The 13026-nt window shown below is 43.7% G+C and overlaps 1 protein-coding gene across 8 annotated transcripts in view; it reads left to right on the plus strand.

Moving 5' to 3' along the window:
- ST6GAL1 (ST6 beta-galactoside alpha-2,6-sialyltransferase 1) overlaps positions 1-13026 on the plus strand; it is a 108016-nt gene that overhangs the window by 63839 nt on the left and 31151 nt on the right. The window lies entirely within an intron of this gene.

Raw genomic sequence — 13026 nt, forward strand, 5'->3', positions numbered from 1 at the left:
AGGCCTGAAACCAGATTGAGATAGGTCTGGTAGGCTCATTCTAGTCCTAAAAAAAGAAATATGTAAAATGAGAGGTGACTCATAAAGTGGGGGGGGGGGGAATTCAAGGTCCATCTGGTCGTAGTCTTTCCCCTTTCACAAGGCAATGTCATCTTCACTCAGCCGCACATTTACACCTGCCAGTATGTCAGCCCACAGAATATCACAGTAACTAACACTGTTACTGTTGTGGAAGTTAGCTTATTTTATATTTATGCTGTAGCGGAGGAAGTATGAGGAGGCAGCTCAGAGAACAAAGAAGGCTTAGATATAGTCCTCCTGAAACACTGGAGGTAATATTTTGCTTTCCTTCTGCTATTGGTTGATGTGGGTAGTGGATATAAAATTTCCATCTGACTCTGCTTTTCTTGAAATTGTTGATGCTGCAGATGCTGATCTCTGTATCAGCATCCCTCAGTAACTGTCACTTGGGTTTGTAAGGTGTCTTTCACTGCAAGGAGCGTTGAACCAGAGAAAAATAAAACTTGTTCCTCTTTTCGCATTTCTTAAAATGAACCACAAGAACTTCAGCTCACTTACAATAAATAAACAACACTGAGACCTTGGGAAACTTCTTTTGTAGGTAAATTGGAATATCACACAAAAAGCAGCGCAGGACTTCTCTGCTGAAACAGAGATGTGTTGGGAATGGTGTGCGAGTCAGTGAGAGATTTCCAGCTGAATTGAAAGAACTAAATATTTATTATTCCTGGAGCAAAGAGAAGATCTGCATCCTGTCACAGTGCTCAACTTTTTGATGACCACTCAATATGCAGCAAGGGAGAGAAAAAAGTTGTTTCCCTAACTCAGTTGAAATTTAAAGTGCCAGTAGCTTGAAAACAGAACCCTCATCGCTGGGAGAGAGGTTTATCTTAAATTCCTCACTTTCATCCTGCATTTGTGTATATAAGAGTATGCCTGTTGCAAGTTCAAGAAAATGCAGGTAGTAAAAGGAGTGCAGCTCCAGCATTTGGTTGAGCACAAGTGCTCAGATTCCTTACTTGTGCCATTCCTTTCCAGGCATGGCAAAACTTGGCCCCCCAGCTGTTTTGTGACTACAGTTCCCATAATCCCTGACCACTGGTCCTGTTAGCTTGGGATGATGGGAATTGTAGTCCCAAAACTGCTGGAGGGCCAGGTTTGGCCATGCCTGCTTTAAACCAAGTTGCACTGAAAGCTGTTGAAGCATTTCTGTGGCTAATAAGGAAGGAGCAAAGATAGGCAGTTTCACTGCCTGCCTCTCTGTCACCCTAAAAATGGGTACAGGATGTCCGAAGGAAAAGGAAGTAGCAATGCTTGATAAAATGCTACATTTTTAAAGGAACCCATGGAAGCAAAAAGCCCATTATCTCAGCACGTCATTTTGTCACTCTATACAACGGCAAGAGAATAGTTCCAAAATGGGATTGCCACCTCTTGGACCAATCGGGAAATATTCAGAATCTAAGGTATGAAAAGTGGGGGAAATATAAATTCTTAATTCAGAGATGTTTATGCATTTCATTGAAGTTCTGCTTTTAAAGACAGGACAAGAAAAGAAATACTTCTAAGAAATGTACAAAGAGGACTACTGTTAGCTTTCAATTTCATGTCAGTGTTTTTTCTGTGGATTGCAAAGCTGACTGCTAATTGTGCTGTTACCTTGCCATTGGAGAGTCTTATTCACTTCAGTGAATCTGTTCAGTTCCGTGAAGGAAGGCCGGACACGAAGAACGTTCAGCAGTTCTACTGACCAGCATAACTGATTTTTGTTTCATTTCTATCTGATTATGCAGGTGGTAATGGAACACAGTTTAAAAGGTCTGTCAGATTCTCTAAAAGAGCCAAGGGCAACAAAACAAATCTAGTTTCCTGCATGGAAAAAATACAAGAGTGTTTATTCTGACTTTACTTTGCTTCACAGTGAAAGTCAGCATTATGAAATCATGGGTGAAAGCCAGCAAACATTAGTCATCCTCTGAGTGGACCCATTGAAATCAACAAAAACTATTGGGTCTGCTCTGAATATGACTTAGTTGGATACCTTTCACAGGCAAAAAAATAGAGCAACAGAAGAGCAATGCTGGATCAGACCAGAGTCTTTATCTAGTCCAGCATACATTTCCCACAGGGGCCAAGTAGAAGCCTACAGGATGTCTACAAACAGAACAAGAGCTCTCTCCGGCTGTTGTTTCCTGGGAAATGGTATTCATAGAGACAGTATATACACATCAGGACAAGTAACTGTTAATATTTGTTTAATCCCCTTTTAAAGCTGTTGTGAGTTGCTGCCATCACCACATCTTGTGGGATCAAGTTCCACTGTTTAGCTGGGTGCCATGTGAAGAAGGACTTCCTTCCGTCTGTCCTGTTTTAAAGTGTTTTCACATTGAAAACAACCATTTGGTATTTTTGGACCACCAGACTTCTTGCTTGATGGCAGTCGGCTTCAACATTTCTCATTTTGCCTGAGTTTTTGTATTTTTTAAAGTGAAATGCTGAGAAAAAAAAGAAATAATTGTTACGGAAACTCCAGAATGTTATACAATGGTACCTCGGGTTACATACACTTCAGGTTACATACACTTCAGGTTACAGACTCTGCTAACCCAGAAATTATGCTTCAGGTTAAGAACTTTGCTTCAGGATGAGAACAGAAATTGTGCTCCGGCGGCATGGCAGCAGCAGGAGGCCCCATTAGCTAAAGTGGTGTTTCAGGTTAAGAACAGTTTCAGGTTAAGTACGGACCTCCAGAATGAATTAAGTACTTAACCCGAGGTACCACTGTATATACATCTGTAGACATTACATTCTCCACCCCCTAGGCTGTGTTGCAAAAAACATGGATTTGGGAAGGGAATTTTTCGCATCTCAGAATGGACTTGCTCTTTAATAAGCAAACATGTATAGGTGTTGGTTCTGTATATTAAATATCTTTTAGAGAGAATTACATGCTTACATGGTGAAGAAAATTCTAGTTCCAGCAATAGCTTTTTAAAGTGAGGCAGAACCACATGAGCATGGAAAAACTCCAGAAAATGCCACATGACTGATAAGCAAAGTATACTGAATTCAAGCAGAGCACGTACTTGGGAGCCATAAGTGTGTGTACTTGTTGCTGTTGGCTTGACCTTTTTCTAAGCTCTCTTGGTCATGCCTCCTGTTTTATTGCCAAAGGATCTTGTGTTACCTAGGAAATGGCCACTCCTGTGTGCAGCAGCATACTCTCCAATACAATTGCCCACATATCTCTTACTTCTCAGAACAGTAAAAATTGATGGCTGTTGAGACCTTTACAATGTTATTGTACCTTGTTTCCACAGCATTTCTTTTGAGGAGCAGTATTTTATGTTAATTAATAATTTTAAGAGGGCCAAAGGCATTGTAGTGTACATAGTAATTTATTGATTGATCTCAGTGCTGTCTCTGGTTTAAAAGTTTTTGTTCAACACACACACGCCGCATCACCACATTCCACAAAACCTATCAACAGTGAAAATAATGAAATAACTGTAGCCACCAAGGAAAATGAAGCTCTGTTCTGTACCTTCTGTTTTGAGAAAACAAACTACAGTGGTACCTCGGGTTACATACGCTTCAGGTTACAGACTCCGTTAACCCAGAAATAGTACCTCGGGTTAAGAAATTTGCTTCAGGATGAGAACAGAAATCGTGTGACAGTGGTGCAGCGGCAGTAGGAGGCCCCATTAGCTAAAGTGGTGCTTCAGGTTAAGAACAGTTTCAGGTTAAGAACGGACCTCCGGAACGAATTAACTACGTAACCAGAGGTACCACTGTATTGTCTGTAATGATGTATAGCTTTAGTTCTACTAAGTCCTGACATTTAGGGATGCGGGTGGCACTGTGGTCTAAACCACAGAGCCTAGGGCATGCTGATCAGAAGGTTGGTGGTTCGAATCCCCACGACGGGATGAGCTCCCGTTGTTCAGTCCCAGCTCCTGCCAACCTGGCAGTTTGAAAGCATGTCAAAGTGCAAGTAGATAAATAGGCACCGCTCCGGTGGGAAGATAAACGCCGTTTCCATGCACTGCTGTGGTTTTGCCAGAAGTGGCTTAGTCATGCTGGCCACATGACCCGGAAGCTGTCTGCGGACAAACGCTGGCACCCTTGGCCTATAGAGTGAGATAAGCACACAACCCCAGAGTCATCCATGACTGGACCTAATGGTCAGGGATACCTGTACCTTTAAGTCCTCACAGTGAAGTTGAGTGGAAAGAAGCAATGTCTGTTGAGCTTTCCCAGTAGTGAGAATTTCCAGGGATGCAGTGCTTACCCAGATTTAGTTTATTTTAGAAGGCGGTTACTGGAGCTTTGGTGTTTTGTAATATTTGCGCTTGTTTACAGATATACTTGTTAAGCATAGGCGGAGGTGCACCAAAATCCCCCCTCCCCCCCCATAACTCCACAACCAACAGCCTGAAGTGCTGCTAGCTTCCAAACCCCAAACTATCTCTCAGTACCTCTGCTTCCTTTAGTCACACTCAGACTTCAGCCTGTCCCCTTCTTTTCTCCACAGATACCTAGATTACATCATCCTTAGCTTGGCAGGGAGTAGGGTGTTTGTTTGTTTGTGCCCCAGTCAAAAGACCAAAGGAAGATGCCAGACAATTAGTTTCGATGCTCATCAGCTTTAATTCCCTGAACAAAAGGCAACTTTGTTATGGGATTATCAAGGAACTTTTGAGGGCATTCTGGCCTCATTAATGCTTTTCCACCCCAAACCATCACTCTTACACCATTCTCCCCCCCCCCTTTTTTTCAAGCAGGTGAGAAAGGAATGCTGATGTCACATGTGATCCAGAAATTTCCCCTTGAAAAACACTAACACCATACTACTACTTTTCATTTGGATACCATTTTGACTCAAAGCCTAGAACAGCGCATCTAGGTGCTTCCCCCACCCCTCCAGTAAATACTTGCACATTTATTTCTAAAGCAGGAGTGGGTTTTACTTTCTATGTCAAAGAGACTCCACAGCAGAGGAGAGCCAAACCTGCGCCCTCCCCTCCATGCTTCTGTTTGGGGGTAGGTCTCAGCTGCTCTGCGTGCAAACCAAACAATAGGTTGTTGCTGGGGAAATCCCATTCATCCCCCAGCTAATACAGCCATTGCAAGTTGGAGCGCTGTGTTAATACCTGGATGCATAAGTGCTGGCAAAATACTCAAAGGTACCGGCCTCTGAACTTTCTGCCACAGTTTCTCGTTTTCTTTGTGTGTCGGATCCACTCGTGGGGGTGAGGGATAGGGGAAATGAAAATCACTTTCCCCTTTCCCAAGGGCACCATTACAGCTGCACTGTGTGGAGTGCTCTGATGAGTGTTTGGACCATTGTCCCTGCAGTGAGTCTTAGATCCTTCCTCTACGCATTGGACTATAGAGCTTGCTGGCTGTTCTCAGTGGAATGGCATGGCAGCCCTTCCTGAGTCCAGGGTCACCAACATAGCTCCCGCGGGCTCCCTGGCTGCCCACAAAGGCTTTCACTGGTTCCCCAGGGCAGGTGCCCCAGAGTCAAAAGTCTCTAGCCCTTCTAGAAGAACATAATGGGGCAAAATATGTAGATAGTACCTTACTGATTTTTGTAGAATGAAAGTGTGTTGTGCTGTGACCAACTTTTCCTGGTACTGAGGAACACTCCCTGTTGCTGTTAGACACAAACAGCATGTGTATGTGTTTGTGTGTAAAAAATCATTATTGTCCTCCACAATCAGGACTAGCAGGACACAGCTGACTTCTCTTAAGGTTTTCCAGGGAGGCTGTCTGTCTAGTTTTGGTTTATATCATGCCCCATGCCCCCCCCCAGCAGCTATTTTGTAACTGCCAGAACCCTCTCAACATTCAACATGCGCCTACTGGTCCGAAAAGGTTAGTGCCCCCCTGCCCAAAGTGTTTGGTTGATCGTTGTTTGCAAACCCCTTGAGATACAAATATCTGTCCTGACATTTATGGCTAGTTGATTCCCAGAGCTACATGGTGGTCTGCACTGGCAAAGCAATGTGGTCTCTTCTGGCTGCCCATTTCTGCATTGTGGATGCAGGGGGCATATATACTGGGTACAGTAGCATCAATGTAACATAAAACTGTTGCCACACATTGGCTGATGAGGTCCATGCATGGCTGATGTGTATTACCATTAGTTAGCAACCTCAGGATTGCTGGGCAGTGGCAAAGTTTGCAGGGATGCTGTGGGCATTTCAGTTAGTGCAGCAATTGTGCTTTTTGCTCCTGGCTGAAAATAGGAGTCTAACTATGTTATGGTAACCTTGGCGGAACCGTAGGGTTGACCTGCCAGTTTTTGTACAACAAAAAGAAAAAAGACATTTGTGATTTGATTTATTATGCTTCTAGGCCTCTTTCCATTCAGATGAACCCCAAAAGGGCATACAAACAATGACACAACAGTATACAGTGGTACTTCGGTTTAAGAACAGTCCGGTTTAAGAACAAGTTGGTTTACAAACTCCCCAAAACTGTAAATAGTGTCCCGGTTTGAGAACTTTACCTCGGTCTAAGAACAGAATCTGAACGGTGGAAGGGCACCAGCGGTGGGAGGCCTCATTAGGGAAAGCGCGCCTCGGTTTAAGAACGGTTTTGGTTTAAGAATGGACTTCCAGAATGGATTAAGTTCATAAACCAAGGCACCACTGTATTTATGTTTGTCTACATTAGCCCTGCCAAACATACCTATCAGTGGCAATTAGGCTTTGGTTGAAAAACTGTCATTGTAGCATTCTAGACAATACTCCTTTTTATTGTTTATTTATGCATTTTCAAGTTACAATCAGTTAAATTTGTTCCAGTTACATACACCATCTCCTATCCCATCTCACCTAGACTTCCCAACCTATCTTTCCTTGACATCCTAGCCCAATCCCTTTGGTTTGCTGCAACTCCTAAAGTTCTCCACTCTTTCCCATCTCTATCTTTCACTCTTTGTTTTGTTTGCTGGTGTTCATATGTTTAACCCTACTTGTAGGGTAGGGTTATACTACTACTTCTTAGATACTCTTCTAGTTGTTCCCCCTTTTTTGTCAGGATTTTTCTCTCCTTCCACATTTTAGCGTTTTGTTGCTGCTGTTGCGTAAAGAAAAAGTTTTTTTTTTACTTTATCTGGAATTTCCTGTCCTATTGTAGCTAACAGGAATGCTACTGGCTTCTTTGGAAAGGAATATTGAAGCATCTTCTTTAGTTCTTCATAAAACATTCCCCAGAATTATTTTTTTTGGGGGGGCGAGTTCGCATTGCTGCCACATATGGATTAACGAACCCTCCTTATCTAAACATTTCCAACATACTGGATCCTTCTAGACAGTACTCCTATAGCTGTAAGTCCTGACATTCTCATTGGCTATTAAACTGGGATATCACTGCAAACTGCTGCATTATCCATGGGAAGAAACCTCTTGAAATTTTAGAGAAGAAGCTGTGGAGGGTAGCTACTGATGGGGGCAGCTGTGTAGTACTAGCATCTAAAATAAACAGCAATGCAGCCTCTGCAACCGCTGCAGAGCTCACAGTCCTTGTACCTATTCAATGGATGGAAGGATAACCTATAGGTGAGGTGCTAAATTTCTCAAATGCTGAAGCCATTGTGGGGATGAGGAGAGAACCGTAATTTTGGGGGAAAGCCGAAATATTTGCAATCACAACTTTCTCGCTTTCTTATCAAACCTAAACTTTATGCTTTAACAACATAAAATGTGTCATAACTTAGCACAATTCATGTGCTAATGCAATGTTTATACATAGCAATCATATGCATGTAAGGCTGACTGTTTAGTGGTGCTTCCCTGCCCCGCCCCTCCAGCTAAGTGCGCATAGGAGTGCTGCCTGAAAAACTATAAATGCCTCTGTATAATCCTATACATTGCAAGCCCAGGTGAGTTCAGTGGAAATGGCTTTCAGATAAGTGTGAATAGTCTGTGCAAGGAAAAGGAAACCAGACACAGGACATTTGCTTCTAGTATCTCCATACTAGATCAGAATTCACCAGAAAAATATATGGAACAATTCACAGGAAAAGGGACTCTGTGCACTCCTCTCATGCAAATGGCAGCAACCTCTAGTTGCAGAAATGCATTTTGCATTTGAATGATGAACATGTCTACAATATACACAGGAATTTCCCTTTCCTAATGTGGTAGAAGGGGACGCGGGTGGCATTGTGGGTTAAACCACAGAGCCTAGGACTTGCCGATCAGAAGGTTGGCAGTTCGAAACCCCGCAATGGGGTGAGCTCCCATTGTTTGGTCCCTGCTCCTGCCAACCTAGCAGTTTGAAAGCACATCAAAAGTGCAAGTAGATAAATAGGGACCACTCCAGCGGGAAGGTAAACGGCATTTCCATGCGCTGCTCTGGTTCACCAGAAGCGGCTTAGTCATGCTGGCCACATGACCCGGAAGCTGTACGCCGGCTCCCTCGGCCAATAAAGCAAGATGAGTGCCCCAACCCCAGAGTCGGCCACGACTGGACCTAATGGTCAGGGGTCCCTTTACCTTTTAATGTGGTAGAACTCCGGGGGAGCTAATGTGATGCAGAGCTAGCTGGATGGGCCATTAGCAGGGGACACAGGCCAGTGATGGGCTGATCCTGCGTTGCAGGGGGTTGGACTAGATGACCCCTGGGGTCCCTTCCAACTCTACAATTCTATGCTAAGACTGCCAGGCAAAGGGAAGTGGGGCCCCTTCTTTCCTGGGTGTTAGTGGGTGGAGGCAGAGACAAGGTTTAGGGTCTCAACTTTGAATGACGTAGGTGGCGGAGAGGTCCTTGGAGTGGGTTATCAGCAAGAAGGAAGGGCAGAACTGCGTGTGAGCTGGGAATGACAGCCCAAAAGTCATGTTGCAAAAAAAAAATATGGTGGGCCACCCTAGCAAGTGAATATGAACTTGTGAGTCCCCATATCGAAACAAAACCTGGGAACTGCCGCTGTAGACCATACTGATCTAGATGGCTCAGTGGTCTATCTCAGTTTAAGGCAGCTTCCTGCAGAGTTGGATTGCAGACATTTGAAAACAGCGAGATTGATGACGCTGATTCTACAGGGCCCATGCGGATTTTCTTATCATTTGCTTAGGCTGGTTGCCGCTTCTTTGCTTTTCACTTGAGAGGTTTCTTGTTGCTTCTGTTCTGCTGAGCAGCTGCCTTTCAGCTGTGACATTTTGTCACCTCTCGGATGGCACCTGTTCTATCCCCACCCATCCCTTTTCTGAGTTTTATGCAAAGCTCACAGAGCGTTTTCTCCTCCTAAGAGTAAAATAGATAAACCACCACCATCAGCCAGATGAATCACAGAACAAGCCTGCAATTTAAATTTAGAGACACAAACTAAGAAACCCAACTTTTTTCCTCTTCTCGGTTCACATTTAGTTATATATAGTTATTAAAGGTAAAGGTACCCCTGCCCGTACGGGCCAGTCGTGTCTGACTCTAGGGTTGTGCGCCCAACTCACTTAAGAGGCCGGGGGCCAGCGCTGTCCGGAGACACTTCCGGGTCACGTGGCCAGTGTGACGAAGCTGCTCTGGCAAGCCAGCACCAGCGCAGCACACGGAAACGCCGTTTATATATATAGTTATTCGAAACACTTAAATTGAGCTGCTCTGCAGCTGTTTGTTTCCATGCAAGTTGAATTCAGAAAAAGCCCCACCAAGCAACTATTCCTTTAGCCTCAGTTCCCCAGTTGTAAAATGGCAGAAAGGTAGTTGATTGTTATTGAGCTGATGCTACCTAGTGAGAGCTGGGACTAAAAAAAAGAGGAAGATGAAAAATATAAATTTAGAATAGGGCTAGAAGTTTTTGCAGTCTGTAATTTTGGAAACACAGGGCTGCACTGTATATACCATATCCCTTTAAACAGTCTTAGGTAAAGGGACCCCTGACCATTAGGTCCAGTCGTGTCTGACTCTGGAGTTGCAGCGCTCATCTCGCTTTATTGGCCGAGGGAGCCAGCTTACAGCTTTTGGATCATGTGGCCAGCATGACTAAGCCGCTTCTGGCGAAACCAGAGCAGCGCACGGAAACGCCGTTTACCTTCCCGCTGGAGCAGTACCTATTTATCTACTTGCACTTTTGACGTGCTTTCGAACTGCTAGGTTGGCAGGAGCTGGGACCAAGCAACGGGAGCTCACCCCGTCGCGGGGATTCGAACCACCGACCATCTGATCGGCAAGTCCTAGGCTCAGTGGTTTAGACCACAGTGCCACCCGTGTCCCTTTAAACAGTCTTGGCTTCCCTCAAATAATCTTGGGAACTGTAAAGGGTGCTGAGAGTCAGGAGGAACCACCTCGCCCCTATTCCCTTCACACAGCTATCATTACAGAGTTCCCCAAGAAGAAGGATTGCCTGTTAAACCACTTTGGGAATTGTAGCTCTGCGATGGGGCCTTCATTACCTGTACCAGTGTGATTTATTTCTGAGGTATATATACATAGTAAGATTCATGACAATAGCCCAGTTACTTTTGGGGTCCAGGATAATAGAATGTAATTCTTCAAGATGTGGCAGTGAGCAATAATATCAGCAATAGAAGTTTGGCAGTAGTTTTAGGTAAAACGAACAGAACTGCTGGAGCAGGCCAGTTGCTTTTTTAGTGATGTCTTCTGTGAGACCTGAGGATAAAGGAAAACAAGTCCAAAAAATGATTTTGACTGTGTGGCAGATTCCCAATTTCCAGTAGCAAGCCTGTTCTGACACTGCAGTGCCAGTTTGACTTGGTGGGTAGTATGCTGCACTCTTCCTGTATTTCTGTTGAATTTTATGTCTTAATGTATTATATATTCAGATGTTAGCCGTCCTGGCCGGGGAGGGCGGGATATAAATAACATTTATTATTATTATTATTATTATTATTATTATTATTATTATTATTCCTGCAAAGATCTGAATATACCTTCCGAGTAGCATAGGAAGCTTCCTTAAGCTGATTTAGACCATTGGTCCATATATGCCAATACTGTTGACACGGACTGGCAGCAGCTCTCTATAAAGTTTCAGGCAGGAGTTTCTTCCAGTCTAGTACGTTACACATGTATTGCTATTTTTTCCTCCACTTCCTGAAGATTATAATCCCAAAGATGCTTATGAAATCTAAATTATTTAACCACATTATTAAGTATCATTCCATACCTATGAATCACAGCCTTTTCAGCACTTTGCAGTGAAGTCAGATAACATCAGACCCATAGGCATAGCTTTCAACCTTCCCTTTTTTTGCGGGAAATTCCTTTATTCCAGTGCCATTTCCCGCTGCTATCCCGGATTGTTAGATATCCCGTAGACTGTCCCCGGGACAGGTGAGGCTGCTGATCCCTTATTTTCGAATCTGAAAGTTGACAGCTATGCCCATAGGTACAGAACATGCTGCCAAGGGCTATCCCTTGCATATGTTGGCCAAGAAGGGATTGTTAGTGACCTCGTGGTAATTTCCATATACCTATGGCTCAAGGGAAGTCTTCTTCAGGTGAGATTGCCCCAAAATATTGTGTGGTTACATAATATTTCTCTTCCTACAGAGCTTTCTGGCTCAGGATCGCAGCCTTGTCCTATAAGAAATAGATAGATAGATAGATAGATAGATAGATAGATAGATAGATAGATAGATAGATAGATAGATAGGAGACCTAGGAGGAAGGGCTAATAGAACTTAAAAGGAAGATCTGCTTAAATAATTTCATTCCTGTAACAATAAGTTCTGTAACTATTATCTTTCAGGTTTGTAAGGGAAACTCTTTCTCCTTACAATCTACCTTTCTTTCTTCAAGTAAAAAGGGTGGGGATTATACATGAAGATCTTAAATGAAATCCATGACTTGGAGCGATTGTTCAATTATTATTTTTAATTGCATCCCCTGCCAGAAGTGAGTGAGATTATCTCGGAGCACTGATGAGATCTGTAAAGGTTATTTTAATTGCAGAGAATCTGCGTCGGAGACACTTGAGCATTCCAAAATGTTACACTTAGAAGCAAATTACGAACCTACTATTAATTACAGCCCAGTGCAAAATGACAGCTGAATAGGAATGGAAGGAAGACGATCGGTGAGCTTGAGCAGGTTTGGGGAAACATCTGTGGAAATAGTGGACTGATGGGAAGAATGCTGTTTCCTAGACTGGAATGTTGGTTACATTAAGGTTACTGCCCCTCAAAGAAGGATACTGTTGAGCTGAAAAAGCAGTAGAAAGGGGGCAAACGGGCCAAAGAGCTGGAGAAACTCTCTTGCAATGAAAGATCACAATGTTTGTGGCTTTTTAGTTTAGGAAATACATAGAATGGGAAATATTCTTCATTAAGAATATGCTCATTGTGCTTTACAGGTAGAATCTAGGCATATTTACTCAGAAATAAGCATCATGGAAGGGACGCGGGTGGCGCTGTGGTCTAAACCACTGAGCCTAGGGCTTGCCAATCAGAAGGTCGGCGGTTCGAATCCCCGTGACGGGGTGAGCTCCCGTTGCTCAGTCCCAGCTTCTGCTAATCTAGCAGTTCGAAAGCACGTCAAGTGCAAGTAGATAAATAGGTACCGCTGTGGCGGGAAGGTAAATGGTGCTTTCGTGCGCTGTTTTGGTTTTGCCAGAAGCAGCTTAGTCATACTGGCCACATGATCCGGAAAAGCTGTCTACGGACAAACATCAGCTCCCTTGGCTAGTAAAGCAAGATGAGCGCCGCAACCCCAGAGTTGTTTGTGACTGGACTTAACTGTCAGGGGTCCTTTACCTTTTAAGCATCATGGAGCTCAATGGCACTTACTTCCAGCTAAATATGCACACGGTTATAGTCTTATGCAGTGGAGGGGGTTTTGTGTAAAATATAAGGTAAAAGCGCTGAGTGCCAATACAAAATGGCAGCAAAAGAAAAAATGTGGTCGTGAGTACCATTGTTTCAAGTGTTGTTAATGATCACTAAGGATCCGGCAGGAGTAGTATAAAACAAAGACATTATTTAAACCTGCTTTCTTTAATTCCTAACTCTCTCCAGCTCTCATGCACATGCCCTC

The sequence above is a fragment of the Podarcis liolepis genome (genome assembly GCF_965112155.1).
Source record: "Podarcis liolepis genome assembly, chromosome: 5".
Lineage (NCBI taxonomy): Eukaryota > Metazoa > Chordata > Lepidosauria > Squamata > Lacertidae > Podarcis > Podarcis liolepis.